Genomic DNA, 18,396 nt, shown 5'->3' on the forward strand with positions numbered 1-18,396 from the left:
GGCATGAATATTTCTTTTTTTATTACAGAGAGATACAGTACTATATTTCATGTGTGCATCTAAAATATTCAGGCACGTGTATTTGATGTAATAAAAAAACCCCACTGCTACTTTTTTTGTAACGACATTTTTTTTCTAGCTCAATGGAAACTCTAGATTTCATACTTCTGCTCTTCATGCCTGGATCTTAAAAAAAAGATTGATCCCAAGACTGATTTTTGAGAATTCCTGCCAGTAAATTTCCTGCAGTTTGATGCTGCTTCTCTCAGTGCCACCTGTTGCCATCTATCCATTAGACAATCTCTTATCCACTTTACAACTCTTCCTCTAATCCCCTGTTCCCTATGTAATGCTGTCTCATATGCAGCACAGATACAGATAAGATGTATCACAAATCCTTTGTCTAGAAAATCAGTTATCTTATTAAAGAGCAATAACAAATTCACTGGCTACGAGCTATCTTCAGTAAATCCTTTTTGTGTGTTATCCCATTTTCCATTTACCTCCCTGTCTTCAATTATTTTTTTTCCTTCAAAATTTCTTCTAAAGCAACTGAGGTCAAACTAATGGGTTTGTAGCTGCATAGGTCTCCCTTTGATAAATGGATAATACATTTGCTCTTCTCCAGTCAGCCAGTATCATGTCTGAGCTGCTTCCCACCAGGTTTGGGAGTTCATGTTCCCTTTCTTGTCAGATTGTGGAATGGAGTTTATTTGATACCTCTCCCTGTCCTGAGTACACTGGATTTTTAGTTTTGCTTCCAGTTTGATAATTCTTATCATCACAGCTTCTTTCCTGTTATTTATCCTGTTTCCTCTCCGAAAATATACATGAATTAGTCACTTAGTGTTTAACTGTAAAGAGATTTTCTTCATCTCCCCATTGTATTGAAATGCCATGTTTCATTTGGTCTCGTCTGCACGAACATTGCTTTGCTCTTTGTTTGAATATTCCTTCCAAGTTGTAGTTCAATTTGACTGCTGACAGTTTATTCACTTTATATTTTGACCTCTAATACACATCTGGCTGCTGATACATCTTTTTGATTTCGTCCTGTGCCCTGCCTGTCTCTCAAAGTCTTCAAGGAGTTCTTCCTTTGCGTGGAATATCTTGACCACTTTTCCATGGGTTGTCTCCCCTTCATCAGCTGCACATTCCACATATCCTGGGTTTGAAGAAACTCCAGGGGTCTTCCATATTCAAGGCCTTGAACAGTCAGTCTAATTTCACTAACAAGATCTTTTAGATTAACAAAATTTGCCCTTTGGGCCATAAAGCCTTATGTTTATTGATTGTTCCCTTTCATTTAAATAAGCTTAACTCCTGATCTGGTTGTGGACTGGTTTTCTCATAGTATCTGTTTTGATTATTAGAAGAAAGACAGGCATAGTTCCATCTCTTGCTGGCTGTTGACTGGTAAATCCATGCATTGGGCCCAAATCCATTAGTTGGGCCCAAATGTCTCCTGTTTGATTCATGCCATCCTTTCTTTCTCCTTTCTGATCTATCAGAGTACAGAAGGCATTTAGGCAAGTTTATTTAGTCTTTCTTCCCATCTCTCCTGAGTGGATTGTGCACTTCTGTGCCTTGGTCCCACTATGCAATTTTACCTTCTCTTTCCTGATCATCCACTGGTATTTCCTCACCCCCAGCTCAATTTTCATTGAGCAGATTTTCTTCTTGTTGTGTACAGTAAGAAGACACGAGGGTGACATGAACCTCTACCAAGGTTTCCATGTGTTTCTAAAGGTTCTTTTTTAATAGTGTGGATCTCAGACCCAATTTTTTTCCATGGATATTCAGCCAGGTACCATTTTCATGAGTCTTCACTTTCTAGGCATTTTCCTCCCACTTAAAATGAAATTATTTAGTCTAATCATCTTTGATTTATTCCAGTGGGATTTTTATAGCATCACTTTCCAGTTGAAGAAAATTAAATTAAAAAAAGATTCTTCCCTATTCCTAGCAGAATGCTTTTTTTTCCTTTTCCACCCACATCCCACATCCTCCTTCTTGAGAAATGACCTCACATCCTGCTCTGTGGAACTGATCTAGTGACAATTTAGTTGTTCCTGATTAACACAGGCTCCCTGTTCATGCAGACACTATTTTATCTTAGTCCATTTTGCCTTCTGTTCACAGAGGATCTTTCCGTTTGTTCTTCTCACTAACCTCTCTAACATTCTCCTTCCTTTTTGGATCCTAGTCTCCTACAATTTTTTGCTGGAATTAACTTTTCCACTTCTTTTCTACCTTCTATTTCGGTTCTGTCTGCTGTACGTTTTAGTCTCCCAGATGGCAAGCATATTCTTTGGCTTTCCTCTGTTTCCCAGACTGCTCCTCCTGTTATTTTTGTTGCAGACTTCCCTGACTCTCCAGTCTCCCCCGAGGTACCTCTTGTATGTCCTCTCGCTCAACAGGTGCCCACAAATCTCCAGCTGCCCATTCCCTTTGCCCTTTCTTACCCCATCTCCTCAAGTCCACACCTTCCCCCAACGCTGCCTCCAGGCACATCTCTAGTGAGGTCTTCTCTTGATGACCTTTAGCAGATGACATTGCAGACAAACACATCTTCCCAGAGAATAAGATACACCCACAGCTCCTGCATCCACTTGTCCTCATCCCTGTCATGTTCCTTGTGCCCTCCATGGCTGTCTCGATGCTTCACACAGACGTTTCCTCTCACCTGCACCTTTAAGGTGAAAATCCCTCTTGTTGCTGGACATTCCTTTCTTTTTCCAGGATTCCCTGTTGCTGGTGGCACACAGGCTAGTGGCACTGAACAGCTGTGCCATTCTCAGCCTGGCATAGGCAGGACTGAGGAGTGCATTGCAGGGTGCAGAGTAATGAGAGCAAATTTGGTTCATCTTTTTCAAAGCCATCTATCAACCAGGAGGCTGCTTCACACAGCTGTCATATACAGGGTTGATGTTGAGGCTTCTGAGTGCCCTGCTGGAGTCAAATCCATCTGTTATTACCTGGTGAGGGGTCACTGGAGAAAGAACAATTGAGAAAATAAGAAATAAAATTTGGAGTCCAACACACAAGTAAGATATGACCTAAGAACATGGTTGAGAAGTTCTGGAGAGTGCACAGGGAAAGATGATGTTTCAGTCAGGTTAAATAACATCTGGGTACATATTTAGATAGACAGAGTCTGGTTGAAGGGTCCTTCCCCTCTCACAATAAAATAATCAAACACCCAAACCTCCAGTGAACCAAGAGCATTTCTCAGAGCAAGCACTTTATGGGTACACCAATAACTGTGTCTCACAGTTGTGTTTCTCATTCAACTCATGAATGTGTTTCATGTCTTAGAAATCCAAATATATTCTCCACTACTTTGTCCAGTGCCTATGGGATCATTTATCTGTAGCAAATTTTACTGTAAATGTGATGTTTCCAAGAAGCATTACTAGATTAAGTACTGTATTTACCCTGTATTCTGTTCAGACAGAGGCACCATTCCAGATTCTCTGTTACACGTAAATGCTGGGATCCTACAAAAAGAACTCTGAGGCTTTACCCCAGGAATATGAAACAGGAACACAACAGACTCCTGTTGGACTCAGCTTGGTCTGCAAATGAGCTGGAGACAGAATTTAGCCGTGGTTGTGTTTGTAGACATTTTCATTCTGTTGATCTCTGAACAAGCAATATTTTACAGCAAGATATGTTTCTTACAAGACAACATTCTGGTGGTTTAAGTGCTAATATAGGCCATTTTGTCCCACCAAATCTCATCCATTAATGATTCCCAAAGAATGCAATTGCATCCATTCCTAGCTTCAGACACTGATGGAAGAACATGTGACCAGCCATTCATCCTTTCATGACTTTTAGTCCAAGTTCTGAGCAGAATTAATCCATGCAGAGGTTTGCAAAATTCTGTACCATGGTGCAAAACCAACTTATTTGAAATACTCTAAACAAAAGAAACAAAGTTGAGTTCAGGATCCTCTTGGATTGGGCGCAGGCTCAAGAGGGTTGAACGTACTCTCACATTTCTCTAATCAGCTTAAGTACTGCATTTAAATCAAATCAGGAGTGTGCAACAGGTAATGTTTGTGGCATTTATGGTAATAAGGGAGGAATTCTGAAGTGGTTGAATGCAAATTTTTTTGTCTCTCTTTTGTCTTGGTAGATGCTGGATAACGTTGTGGAGCACAGCCCATCATCCTGTTGGTGATCTCCCTGCACAGCCAGCTTTGAATGCCACCATCCCTTGACTATTTTAAAGGCACCTGCACACTGGCAAATGATAAATCTGTCACTGCACACTCGGAAACATCCCAACCAGTTACTACGTTCAAAACATTTCTGTGTTTGAAATCATTTAGCAGCGTTCAGCAGATTTATAATCACTCGGGGCTCGCAGCCCAAACCCCCGGCCGCACGTCGGGCTGAGTTATTACGTGTTTATAGGAATCTGATCAAATGGACCATCACAAGCTGGGGCGGAGGGGGGAGGGGGGGATCTGTTTTAAACTCCGCCGTGATGACAGCTTTCCTCGTCTTACGGCTGCGACATGAAGAGGGAGCTGTAGCTCTTCCAGCCGCGGCTCTGCCCGAGCCCGCGCACAGCCCGGCGCCCGCTCCGCTCCCCTCCGCGCCCGGCGCTCCCCTCGCTCCTCCGACCGCTCGCTCGCTCGGCCTTTCTTTTTTTTTCTCCTTTTTTTTTTTCATCCCCGTGCCCCCGTGCCAGTCCATTTAAATGTATCAGTTCAAGTGGAGATAATCCATGCAAATCAGAGGCACTGGCTCCCGGTGCTCGATTCACAAAGAGAACTCAGCTTCGGGAGGTCACTCGTTCACAGCTGCTCCTCCCATTATATTTTTCCCTTATTGCAGAACTGCTGCATGTGTACAGTGACTGAAAGGACTCAATTTACTGCAACTGCTGCCTGGCTTTACTTACAACTTTCTTTAAAGGGGGACTTACCTTCTATCACTCTTGCTAAGGTAGGAAGTCTGATTCTTCTAAAGACGTGTAATGCCTCCAGTGTTTGCTCGCTATCAGATCCCACCATAATGATGCATATTGTTGCCAGAATTAGGTCCTAATAGAATTGCGCCAGGTGCTTGATGCTTTTGTTGCTTGTGTGTATAGATGCAACTGTTTAAACAGCTCATTTACCGTTTATTTAGCCAGCGATGTGTCCCCTACCCCCTGGTTTTCTTTCCCTTTTCATAATGGCAGGTATGATCTCAGCACAACAGCTTTCTAATCGACAAATGTGATCTTCAACCAAGTTTGTATTCTCTTTTAAAAATGTTTTCTAATGTCTGTGTGAGTCAATGCAGTGCCCTGTACCCCCCAAAAGGAAAACGAGAGCTTTCTGGGCTGAGAGCTTATTAAGGTGCCATCTCTGGAGCAGAACAAACTGTTGAAAGGTTTTAAACAAAAATAAAAAGGTCACCTTTTACTTTGCAGCGTTGTAAACAAGGAAACTCCAGGCCTCACTGCAAATGGGCCTGTCATAAATTTAGACCACAAGATAAACATATAGTTAATAAAATTGCCATCAGAAGTGGTGAAATGGAACCTTCACTGTTCTCTGTTAATATTTATTCTTTAGAAAGGTTGGAAAGGCAGTGCTTGCCCTGCAAAGTGCAACTCTGAAGCAACTATTTGAATGTGATTCCTAAAAAACTCCTTCAGAAGAGGGAAGTCAGTCCCTACGTCATTAGTTACATTCTAACTTTGAGCATACATCACATGAGATATTGAACTGGTGCTTCTGACAGCACACACTGTCTTCAGGAAAGCAGACAGTAAATCTTGCATTTATTAATGTAGATTTCTATGAATTTGTTGTCAGAATTTAGAGCTGAAAATAATTGAAATAACTATATAGACAACTTTGGACATATTAAATCAAAGTAATGGATTTAAAGAGTAATATATTGCAAAAATTAGAATTTTTCTGACTCGCGTTTGTCCCACAGTAAAGTTCTTGTTTGTTGTCTTCCACAGCTGGAGTTAAAAAATGACAGCAATTAGATTTGGAGCCAGGCTGCTTTTGTATAACTTGCTATGTAACATCCTCGAGTTAATCAAGTAACGGGTCTGGGAGGCTTCAAACTGAGCTTAAAATGAAAATTTAGTTGACCAGCCAGGACAGAGAGATACTCCCAAACATAACCTGTCTAATTTCTTCAAGAATACTTGAGTCATACATTTCCATTTTACCTTTCTGGATTAGACAGAGATTAGACAGGAGAGTACTTGCTTACTATATTAAGTATTTCAGTGCCTAAAATGTGCATCTTTTCTTTTTGATATACAGTTTCTGCTTTTTGAAAAAAAAAATGCATTCTGGTTTTGGAGTACAGTAGAAACCTAGAGAGCCTTGTCATTGTTAGCATAAAGAAGACATCTACACAAGTATTACTGTGCAGAGGGCAATCTTTCTTTCTCTGGCATTTGTAAGGTTACTGTACATAGAATTTAGCAGATAAATATCTTTTGCTTCCTGGCATTTTGGAGATCCTATTGGTATGCAGGTTATCCTGTGAGGATGGCAACTGAAAAAAAAGAAATATGTTTTATAGCAGGGTGTAATAAAAGCCCTTCACAATGATGTAAGTGGAGTCTGACCTTTCTTTCTTATCCTGTAATTAGAATTTTTATTAACTCTTTCAAGTGCAGGGTTTTTTGAATAAATTAATGTTAGAGAGAAGAAGCATATATATAAGGTGGGGAGAAAAAAAAACACATTTTTGATCTGTGGGTTTTAAAAGTAAAATCTGAGAATCCTTTTTGGACAGGAGAAAAAAAAATGTATTCTTCCCAGCAACTCAACTTTCTCCTCACAAAGCGATTTTGATTTACAGAAAAGAGACATTTGATACAGGCATCCTGCCTCCCCCAGAAGGAAAAAAATAGAAAACAAAAAAGAAGAGAGAAGAAAAAAGGCATTTCTAAAAAAAGACTTCTTTCATTTTGTGAAAGAGAAGGGGAATGCATTTTAGAGAAGTGAGCTGAACTTAAGGAAAGACATTAAGGATCTTTTGTCTGACTGAATCTCTGGCCAGGGTAAAGTTGGGAAGTAAAGGTGATCCCTGTGGAGTTTAGCAATATACAGAGATGAGATTAGATGACTCACCACTGGAGATACGAAAAAGAGAGGAAAAGGCCTTTCCAAGGAAAGTTTTTTGTAAGTGGATTAAAATATTCTCCCAGCGGACAGTTATTTCCTGATTCCTTCCCACCTCTCACACCATGACCAATGTCTGACAGGGACAAAAGTGTTCCTTGGTGAGTCATCAGCAGGATTTCATGGAGTCACTTCCCAATTATGTACTCAAGTCTCCTTGAAGGTTCCCCAGGTTTGCCTGACACAGCTCAGTTTAATCCCTCGAAATAAATGACACGAAATCAGGTGTTCATATCATCGAGGCCTCTGAATCTATTTGCAGCAAACTCAAAGGAGTGACCCCCGTGTTTCATTTCTAATTTAGGCTGTGCAGTTTTCCAGACCAGCCTGTCAGTGTCCTCCTGCAGCCAGTTCCCTTTTCCTGTCGGGGTGGTTCCTGCTCTGCAAACTCTCCATTGCTATAGTAACTCAGCAAACACCTCTTCAGGATGAGTTACCTGATCCTCCACTGTAGGGTGCCTTGCAGCAGGATCTATAAGATGAAGTAAACCTTGGAGCTGTAAGCTGAACTGTACCTTAAAAGTATTCTAGAGAGGGGGGGGAAAAAAAAAAAGATCCTAAAAAGTAAGTTGTAGAGGTTTTGAGAAAATGTATAGCTATAAATAGGAAATTTAACTGTCAACAAAGTCCTCAGTCAGTGATTTGTCATTAGTATTTTCTATAAGTGCATAGGAAAAATATGTTCCCCACAGCTTCTCATCAAATTACATACACAATTATGTCATATTCTTCTTTTTATCACTGCCTTCTACTGTAGATTATTAAAATGTAACATTGCAGAGTACAGACATTGCATATCTTTTGCACATAAAGTGTGCTTATACCTCTGGGGGTTAAAAGCTGAATCAGATCTGTAACTTGCCTACTGATTGCCTTTGGAGTTGCTCCTTATTTATTTATTTATTTATTTATTTATTTTGGTCTAAAGGTTTAGATTGACAACCTTTAATGTGTTTGGAATTCTTCAGCAGATGTAAAATGCTCAGTAATGACTGAAGTTAACCTGAGGCTTTCTATATTCATCCTCCCCAGGAACTGCACTGAAGCTTTAGTAACAGTTGAGAATTTTATGCAAACAACTATTCTGATGAGAACTTCTCATTTTTCTGTCCTATCTCACTCCCTTTATGATTTCTAGAGGTGTTTTAAGTCAAGTGAGACCCCTTTGCTTCCCTCTCTCTCAAATTCCTGCTCTGGAGAGTCTACATGAAAATTTTCACAGATGAAATGCACCAAAAGAGGAGCTGATAAAACGAAAATAAGTGGAGTGGAAATGAATCTTTAAATGGCAAGTCTGTGAAACACTGAACATGGTTATCTGACATTATGTCAGTGAGTGTTATCTCTCGAGGAGAAATGAGCAAGAGCAGTCCACACAGGAAAAGTAATTGTTGCTTTACTTCTGTCTGTTTATTTGGGATAGCTTGAACTGCCTCCCACTTCTTATTTTTCTCAGTGTGAAAAAATTAACTACTAGAAATGCAGCCAGTAGGCATCTGACTCAAAAGCAATGCTCATTTGACCTTTGGACACAAAATAATATCTAATGCAAATGAAAATCTAAGCAACCTCAGACATCACGGAGTACAAGAAATACGCAGAATGTGGGTCAGTAGAAATTCAGCACTTTTAGAAATGAAAACAAAATAAACCACTGAAATCACTTGGTCAGATTAACATTTATTTCTATTCCACATCAGAGTATCAGATGCTGCAGTTTTGTCCAGCGTACCTGAAGCAAAAGCTCTGTGGCAAAATTCTGCGTTAGTTTTAACAACTGCAACTGAAATGGTAGGGAGAGGAATAAAGGGGGAAAGGAGGGTAAGAGGTGCTTGATCAACACATACATATTTGTCAAGGGTTAGGTTTTATAGGAGACAAAGAGTACCCAGGAATTCAGATGTGTTTAAGGTATGTGGTGCTGCCACTTCTTTATTTAGAGGTTACCTTTGCAATGTAAGGACTTCAGCCCTCCTGCTGTTTGAGTTGTGCTGTGTTGGTTGGGGGGCTGTTGGGTTTTTTGGTGTTGGGGGAATGGTACATGAACATGCACGAGTGGGAATGGATAAAAACCCCCCAGTCACCATTTCTTACTTCTCCTCCTGCCAAGTTATGAAGGCAGAAGGCAGGAAAGACCAAATGCATTCCATGTGAGACAAAGGACTGAGAGAGGGATGCAGGTTCTGCCTCTGGAGAAATAAGACTTGACACAACAGGCCTTTGGAGCCAGGACTTTGATATCTGCCTTGCCCCTCCAGGAAAGTCTGTGACTTGGAAAATGCCCTCTGAGGAAGGAGATGAAATACTTGTTAAACTCAAGTGACAGTCCCCATGCAATTTTTGTTACCTAGTCTGTGCACTGGCTGTGTTATGTGAGTTCAGAGATGGTAACAGTATAATGTTAATTGGCAACCTAAAATTTAAGAAAGGAAAGAAATTTCAGAATTTGCTCAGTGATTGTGAGAATATATAACTCCCACCACCCTTACAGCTGGGGCAAGAATCATTTACTTGGAGGAGGGTAGGAACATTATATATACATGTATATTTTGTGTGTGTGTGTGTATATATATTTATATATATATATAGGGAAGGTATATTAAGCTTTTCTTACTAAAATTTCATTGTCTGTGTTGAGTCCAAACTTGATCACTGCAGGAACAGCCAGGTAAGTGAGCAGTGAGCAGCCTGGTTGGAGGGAGGATCCACAGAGACCCCAAGAGCAGAGACCTTGGTCCGCATTTCCTGCAGAGCTCCAAAGGTTTCTGCTTTTCCTGTCCAGCAAGTTCTGTGCCTCCTCTTTCAAGGGAGGAAGAGATGGTCCATGAAGAGATGCCTGAAATTTAAAGAAGAGAAATGTTGTTCTTGCCAGAAAACTATACAGGCAATGCTCAATGGTCACCCAAAGTCCACCTGCCAGCCTAAAAAATATGTCTATAAATGGCAAGATCACAAGTGGATCACAAATAGATGCTGTCTGGCGAGTTTTTATGTGGAACTGGCAGGACAGATACAGAGAGACACAGAAGAGTATTGAGGTAACATGAGGGACAGCCAAGGACATTATAGAAGACTGCTTAAAAGCACAGGACATGGTTTACAGTCACAACATTTAGTTTTAATTTATTTATAAATTACATTGCTAGATTGTGAAAACCCAAATACAGCATGGCATTTCCAGGGGTCTTTCCTGGGTGGTTTGCCATGAACCTTTTCTCTAAACTCGCAGTCCCTTCCCCAAGATCCCCTCCATCCCCCCACAAAAAACCCCACCAAAAGTGTGTCATAAAACCTGTTTAATTTCCTACAAAAGATTATACTAAGTGTGCTTTTAATGTAATGATGTCAGTGGCGGATGATAACATGTATTAGGTAGTGCAAACTGCTGATTATCTGTCAGGATAAATCTGTTTATTTCAGAAATAGCAGTCTGACAACCCCCTGTTGTTAATCATGAAAGTACATGCTAATGCCAGGTACTGTTTGCTTGGAGTCTCTCAGAGGAATGTGTTTGTTAGATTTGTGCTTTGACAGTCTTTACACGGAGTTTTGCAAATTTTCTTTGTAGATATATATTTTTTTCCATGTATTTTTTCAAGGCAGAGGCCAGAGCAAAGCTGCTGATGTACAACTGGGGTTCACAGCAATTCAGAGAAAGGAATGACTTGTGAAAAGAGAGAGTGGATTATAGGATTACACAGTGGTTCAGGCTGTGCCCATTGCTGGGTTCATCTTTAGTAATTTCAGTGCAGACCCATTAGTGACAAACAGAAAAAAAGCAAAAGCAAAGTTGGAGAGGTTTATTTCCACAGGAGGCACTCCTCTTATATTTGTTTATTTATTTTTCAGCATTTACAGCAATCCCTAATTATATCCTGAATTAAAAAGACCATCTCCAGATGATGCTCATACCATTCCTTTTTAATGAGAAAAATGGCCAAGTGAACCAGGCAGCTTTTATAATGTTGTGAATTTGACCCAGCATTTGTGCTGTGGAAAATGACTATTATGTATTTGGAGTGAAACATAAATGCTATACTGAGGTAGAGTGTGTCAAACCTGAGGTGAAGAGGTGTTTTGTCTGACTTCATTGCATTTGGATCATTTCATGGATGCCATAAAAAGCTGAATAGCATAATAAAAATTGATATTTATATTGACATTTCAGGCTTCTAAATAGAAGCTAAGAAAATCTAAACAGACTTGGGTATCTCTGCAGCTGTTCCTCCAAACCCATCTGAGTCCTGACTAATTCACTTTTTCTCCCCACATACCCTCAATTGGCTCTAATATAAACATCTCTCTCTAAAGCAATTTCTCCCTGGAAGATTATGCACATCTTCATCTTAATTCAGAATTTACATGTGTACTTTGCATATTTTTGCATCAGTATGTGTGTTTTAAATTAGATAAAGGTCACTGTCATTCATAATCAAGAAGAAGGTGTATAAAAGGTCAGGATTCAATAAAAAAAACTGATTAGATGTAGAGGTTTGTTCATATGATTCAGTATATCATTGGATAAGTGGAAATCATGAGTCAACAAATTAACCTTGGTATAATGGGTTACTTGCTTCATTAGGATCAGAAATGAGATTCACAACTTTTTTTCCAATATACTCTGTGTTTGTCTCCATAATAAGAAGAAATACTGTGGTGTTGGCAGTTACATAACTGAGTATTTTTATAATTTGGCTTAAAATGTAACACAAATGACAATTCTAAAGTTAAAAAAGGAACCAAGGCACCAAATAAATTTATCGTGCATATAAATATCAATGGAATAAAAATTATCCACTGTAGGTAAGTGAATTTAAAATAATGGCTTTTATGTTTCATATAGGCTTTAGCTTAAGCACGTGAAAGAAGCTGTGATAAATCAGGCTTTCAAAATCTAGGGACTTTCTGCACTAGAAAACATCTGAGCATTCTTCAGAAATATTCTCCAGGATAGATGAGAAATATCAGAAGAAGGAGGAGTCCATATTTACAGTATGGACAATAATTTATTTACAATAATCTGGCCTAGGAAAGACAGCATTGTTTATTCAAAGTGCAATGCCATGGTCTCAGCTTCAGGCTGGATCAACTTGGTGCAGTTTTTATGACTCCACCACAAGCTGTTCCAAACAGTTTTTTGCCATGTTTTTTTGGGGTTGGGGGTGGGTTTGGGGTGTTTTGTTTTGGGTTTTTTTGGGGGCTGGAAAACCTTGCAACTATTTCAACCTGTACCACAGCAGAAAAGTCTATTAGAAAAGCAACATTACAATTAAAATAGTTATACATGTCAATGTTTCAGACATTGTGTATTTCTTTAAGCTTTCTTCACGTCTGTGTAGAATAAATATCAAGTTACTACTTGTTCATTTTTTTTTCCCTTGGGCAGCATTCTGTAACTATTAAATCCTAAGTATGAAAAAAAATTAGACTTGCCTGTTACCACTATAAACTTACACCCAATGGTTTTCAAATAACATGTAGGTAATCTCTCTTCTGTAAACATGGAGACTTGGAGCTGCTCATAATTAAAGCTGCAAGAATCACAATCTAAGCTGACTCTTTTCTGGTGTTCATATGCCTCATTCTCTCACAAAATGTAACGGAAAGAAGATACACTAAACTGTGGTAAGCTTTCCTTATTTACAGTATTGTTCGGATTTTATGCAGTTTTAGTACAGCAATAGCATTACTCCATTATTTCATCCTTTGAATGTCAGCTGGGTATGAACAGGACTCTCAGATGGGGCTTTAGTGAGTGAGGTTGTAGTATCTGCTCCTGAGTATTCAAAGGATGAAACAACTCCTTGTAATACAACAGTTTAGGTTATTGTTACTCCCAACTTCTACTGCTCCTCTTCCATAGTTTATAAACCTGAGATATCCCACTAGTGCCCACTTACGGAGTTCCACTGCAGGCAAACTCCTGATGTGTGCTGGCCTTGGCAGTGCCCAGGTGGAGCAGCAGCCCAGGAGTGCATGGAGGCTGTACCTCGATGAGGGGGCACATGAATTATGAGTGCACTCTGGCAGCAAATCTCCTCCTCCTCCCAAAACCCTGAGCTGCAGCTCACACACAAAAATAGCCTGGCTGCTCCTGGATATCACTGAGCTAGAGGATGTGTTTCAGGAGTGCCTCTGATGGCACTTGAGCAGTGGTGGGCATTCAGGCCACAAGACAAGCCAGAACTAGCCCAAATTCAAAGGCATGACATGTATGTTGGGTTCTCAGTGTTTGATGATTCACACCACAAACTGACTTCTCTGGAGTGGCAGTACTGACTAAGGGAGGATATCCTGAGACATGAGACAGAATTCACCAGCTCTGGCCCTTATTTCAGCATTAGGAGCTCTTAGTGTGTTCATTAGTTCTTGAGTCTTGCTGCAGACCTGCCATAGAAGGTAACTTTGGCTGCCTCATTAAACCTGGGAGATGATACAGATGAAGGAACACTCTTTCTGCACTGTGCCCACCTCCTGGGGCTGGCAGCTGAGGAGGAAGTTGCTCCTCATAATCGCTCTTCTCTCAATACTCTCTGCACAGTAACAGCCAGAACTGAGAAAAATTCCTTGTGCTCCACTGAGGCTGAGGAAGCGACCTGGGACACTGGGCAGGACAATCTGGGGCATAACTTCTAAAAAGTGTTAACAAAGCTCAGCCATAGGAGTTTTGGAGCCAATAACACTGCTGTTCCAGTCAGTTCTGTGGAGCAAAGTAGGAGGTAATGTGCAGGCAGGTGGAGGAGGATTTTATATAAAATGACCAGACTTTTTCAGAGCCCTCTCCACGAAGCAGTGTGGCATCAGAAATCTGCAATTAAGCTGCTCTGAGAGGAAGGGAATGTTCTCTTGCCCTTGCAGTATCTGGACTGTGGTGCCCTTCCCACTCCAACTTACTTTAGATGCACAGATCTATCACACAGTGACTTGTTTAGTCCATTGTGTCCGTGCTGGAATCTCTGTGAAAAGAAGTTATTGAAAACCAAGAATCTCCTAGTTCTGACACTGGTTTATAAGGTACCTTTGGAAAAGTCACCCAGGTGAATTTTTCCAAACTTTGACTTGTGAATTTAAATTTCATGTTTAAGCATCCAAATTAGTGGTCTGATTTTAATGTGTGCTGACACTCACATTTTCAATTGACTTCAAAGGGAGTTGTGAGTTCTCAGAAGTCTAAACCTATGAAAATCAAGCCAGTTAGAGACTCAAACTTGAAAGGTTTCTCCCATACCATTATTGTTATTTGCATTACTTTAGTAGCTTGACACCCTAGTTATAGGACTAAAGTGCCAGGCTCTGTATTTTCTATCTCTTTTGCTATATGTAAAACCTGGCACACAAGGATGCTGTGGTGATTGTTTTGCTAATATTCGTATGCAGCTTTGAAAAATAAATGCTTTGTAAATACAGAATATAATTATTCATGGAAGAAAATGGTGTGTCTATTATTCATTCCTTCTTGAAACGAGTTCCGTGGATTTTGAACCTGTCCTCAAAAACCAGAGCTGATACAGCATTCAGAATACATAAAGTGAAATATAGGGGCCAAATTCATAATTTGCTGTTAAAATGCATGCTGTACCTGTAGTAGTTTGAACAGTAAACAGAAATTAGGTAGTCCCATGCTGTGATCCATTTGAACAGAAATCCTCAACATTTAACAGCTCTTACATAATCCACAAGGAAATTAAGTAGGATGATGGACCACAAAGCTCTCCTTAGAAACTTTTGTCTTATCCACACCTCTTTATTTTAGTTAAGCCAATTCCTTACTAAAAATTGTAGTCTCTTTGTAACTGACACCTATGCAAAGGTTTCTTTTTTTTTTCCCCCTGTGGGTTTGATCTCTAAGCTGCTTGGAACACCTTGATGGAACTGAGTTTTTCCATAGAATACATTTCCATCAGTGCTGACAAATTCCACAAAATAGTGTCAATTTAACCAATGTATTCTTTGGAAACAAAACCAGGAGGGCTACTGGTAACATATTGATGTTTTCAGAATAAAACTTTATATAGAAATGATTTTTGTTTACAGGTTTTTGATACCACAATCTTATACGACAGAGAAATTAAAAGGATACATTTTCATTTTGATAAGATGTTTTGCTTAAAAAAAGTCTTCACTCACCAACAGTTAAGAAATTGTCCAAAGCCCATTTTTAGTTTAGAACTTTAAAATAAGAAGTGAAAAATATGAATGTGAAGTATCATTATATGTAAAAGTGCAGGCTGGTGGTTTCTATTTAAATAAGACGTGGTTTAAAAGCAGAATCTAACTGATTAATAAGTTTGTTCATGCAGACCTTCATTCAGACATCAGGAATAAGTGCTCTGTCTGCTTGATAAATATCCAGGCTAAACACAAATGTTGTTATTTGTCAAATAGTAACTGTTTTAATGGGCAATTCTTCCTGATCTTTAGCAGCTATAAATTGATCTCCAGAACTCAGATGTCACAGCATAGTCCCAGTATTTCTAGGAATCCAACTTTAAGGAAAATATAGTACAAAAGAAGGAAATGCTTTAATTTACTCCAGGGACAGAGTGTATTAGGCATGGTAATGAGGATTTTTGCAACAAGCAAAAAGTAAAGGTATTATTTTTCTACAAAGCAGATAATACAGTAATCAATCTAGACAGTCATTGTATATCTTCCAATACTTAGGATTTTAATAAAAGTAATCATCAGGAATTCTATTTAGACTTTCAGACCTTTACAGCTCGGACCATTAAGAACAATGATACATGATTTTAATCTGTATGGTGTAAACTGATTGATTCCTTGCTTGTAAACTGCACACTCTTCAGATAGATCAATTTTCACATTTACTATATCTAATTATTTTCTGTTTCTTTCTGGCTTTGAAAGGCATAGATCATTTGGGGGGCCCTTTTTTTAACTGACACTTTCTTGACAGCTAATACAAATAATAATAATTTAAAAAAAAAAAGCCCATAGAATAAATAAGTTGCATTTTATAAAAGATTTAGCACAAGTGTTTATGTCCTGTGAGTACAAAGGGCTGTGAGTGCTTCCTTTATCTTGTAGTCTGAGGTAGAGACATCAACAAACCAACATTTTCTGTATTTCACACATAATTTTCTGTGTGATTACAAACCTGGCCTGGGTAGCTGAATGGAGTTTGCCTGAAAATGAAAAGACATATACTCCTGAAAAAAGGACCCAGGCCCATATCTCCTGTGAGATCTGGGAAAGTCACTCTTTTGGAGGCTGAACAGAGATAAATGTGATAACAGAGCTCACGATTCCAGCAGGTTCCCCTAGAATGGTACTTCAGAAACGCGAGGTGTGAAAGAAAGGCAATCTGTGCCAGATACTGATTAAATTTGAGTCATCTATCCAAAGCAGTCCCTAGCTGCTTGTAAAATGCTCCATGTAATTACAGTAACTACAGTTTTTAAAGCAATTTACACATTAGCCTTTATCTTGGGTCTCTCTTGGTGGGTGTGTTACTTCTTTGGAATCAATATCCTTAAAATATATGTTAATAAGTCATATGAATTGAAAGCCAAATAGACTTTAAAAATTCCATCTCTAGTATTTTACTCATGCATTCCTCTTGGCTTTTGGAAAGCTTAACTGTAATAAAATATCACACTCTGAATGTTTAGCTAACACTGCTCAGTGACCCCAGCGGGAAGTCACAACCATATTTAAAACTGTTAAGGAGTTAGGAGTGGATGCAAAATCAAACCAGGATATATTCAAATGCTGCCAGGATAAAACAATATTAAGGGCTAAACTTTGTCCTTTGCTAGTTACACAGGTGCAAATGCCAAACCTGGCAAATCCTTTCAAAACTTTATGTGTCCTAATCTTTCAAATCTTCCTCTAGTCTTTGGACACGGAAGATTTTGCTAATGCAGGAGTCACTTGGGTAGTTACAGGATGAACACTGGCCAAATAAAAGGGGTCTGGCTCATTGCTTTGATATTCCAATTTTAAACTAATGTAAGTGTGAATTTTGGAAGGAAATTAAAAAGGCTATTTCACTCAAGTTCTGCTGGCTGAAACCAGAAGAAATGCAAGGAGTGAATCAAACTGCTCCCAGTCAGTAAAGCTGTTCCCAGCAGAGCTGCACAGGGCAGCTGCAGGTGCCTTTACACTTCTGTGGTGGTTGTTGTTGTTTTATCCTGTTTGTTCAAGGTGCCTTTGGTGTCTGCCAAGCCCAGAAAAGCTCCTTAGTTATTCTGCACTCCATTGTTACCAAGGCTATTATCCTAACTGGGGCTGAGAATATGAAGCACACACGTGTTTGTGTAGGAAAACTGGGGTCACCAGAGATAATCCAAAAAGTTGTTCCCCAGGGGATTATCTAGGATGCTGTTTTCCAAAACTGCCACATATCAGTAAAAGGGCAAAGCACTTGTAACTCTGGTGATTGATCCTCTGTCAAGCCACGATTGCTGTCACCAGCAGGTTGCATTCCTTCAGCAAAGCAGGAGGTGCTGCTGAATTTTCAGCTAAACCAATCAGGCTCCCAGTGTCATATTCCTTTCCTTATCTCTTCCCATGCTCCATTGTCTCACATTAAAAGAGATAAATTTGTAACTGAAAAGAGAAGATGACATGTGCAAGATCCTTGTGTGGTGCACGTTACTGTACCTTAAAATTAGTGCTCCCCACCTGTAATACTGTACTTGGGCCTGAGGAGTTTTCATCATTTGGCTTAAAGGCCCTGAAACCACCTCATTTCCTCAGGCTGAGAGGGCATGGAACGATTCATGTAGTAAAGGTTAAATACAGACTTTAGTGGCCTATTGGACAAAAGTGTAGGTTTAAGATTCTCATGAAACAACAGCTGTTTTTCAGCCTGATTTTGCAATTAAATGCATGCATATGGCTCTGTCCAAAGACTCTGCAGCCACTCCTGTACCATCAAACAGCCTTGGTTTGTTAGGTTGTGGTCAAGAATGTACAGTGCACTCTGTCTTTTCTTTTCCAGAGCACTCTCTGTGTTTCTCTTATTCTCTGTTGTCCTTCAGTCCTTGAAAGTGTTCAGTGAATAGACCCACAGTTGTCAGATATTCCATGCATTTTTCTAGAGAATGTCAGAGATTTCGTTGATATTTTTCCAGCAAATCCTGGCATTTGTAATTTATTCACATTAATTAATTTATTTTAATTAAATACCTAGGTTTTTCAAAAGCGTTTACTTTCAAATACATCTCTTAGTAAATCTGGTAGAAATCCACCCGCTTTCATATCTGCATAT

General features: G+C 39.5%; 1 protein-coding gene across 16 annotated transcripts in view; it reads left to right on the forward strand.

Moving 5' to 3' along the window:
* The first annotated feature begins 4,839 nt into the window (after window positions 1-4,839).
* Window positions 4,840-18,396, forward strand: part of ADGRL2 (adhesion G protein-coupled receptor L2) — a 376,238-nt gene continuing 362,681 nt past the window's right edge. For 10 of the 16 annotated variants that reach the window (XM_017824910.1, XM_017824913.1, XM_017824920.1 and 7 more), the window contains exon 1: window positions 4,840-4,962. The gene's annotated coding sequence lies outside the window, so the exon portion shown is untranslated. The remainder of the gene's footprint in view (window positions 4,963-18,396) is intronic. The other 6 variants (XM_017824919.1, XM_017824922.1, XM_017824921.1 and 3 more) reach the window with 1 other exon arrangement.

The sequence above is a fragment of the Lepidothrix coronata genome, unplaced genomic scaffold (genome assembly GCF_001604755.1).
Source record: "Lepidothrix coronata isolate B3197 unplaced genomic scaffold, Lepidothrix_coronata-1.0 Scaffold114, whole genome shotgun sequence".
Classification (NCBI taxonomy): domain Eukaryota; kingdom Metazoa; phylum Chordata; class Aves; order Passeriformes; family Pipridae; genus Lepidothrix; species Lepidothrix coronata.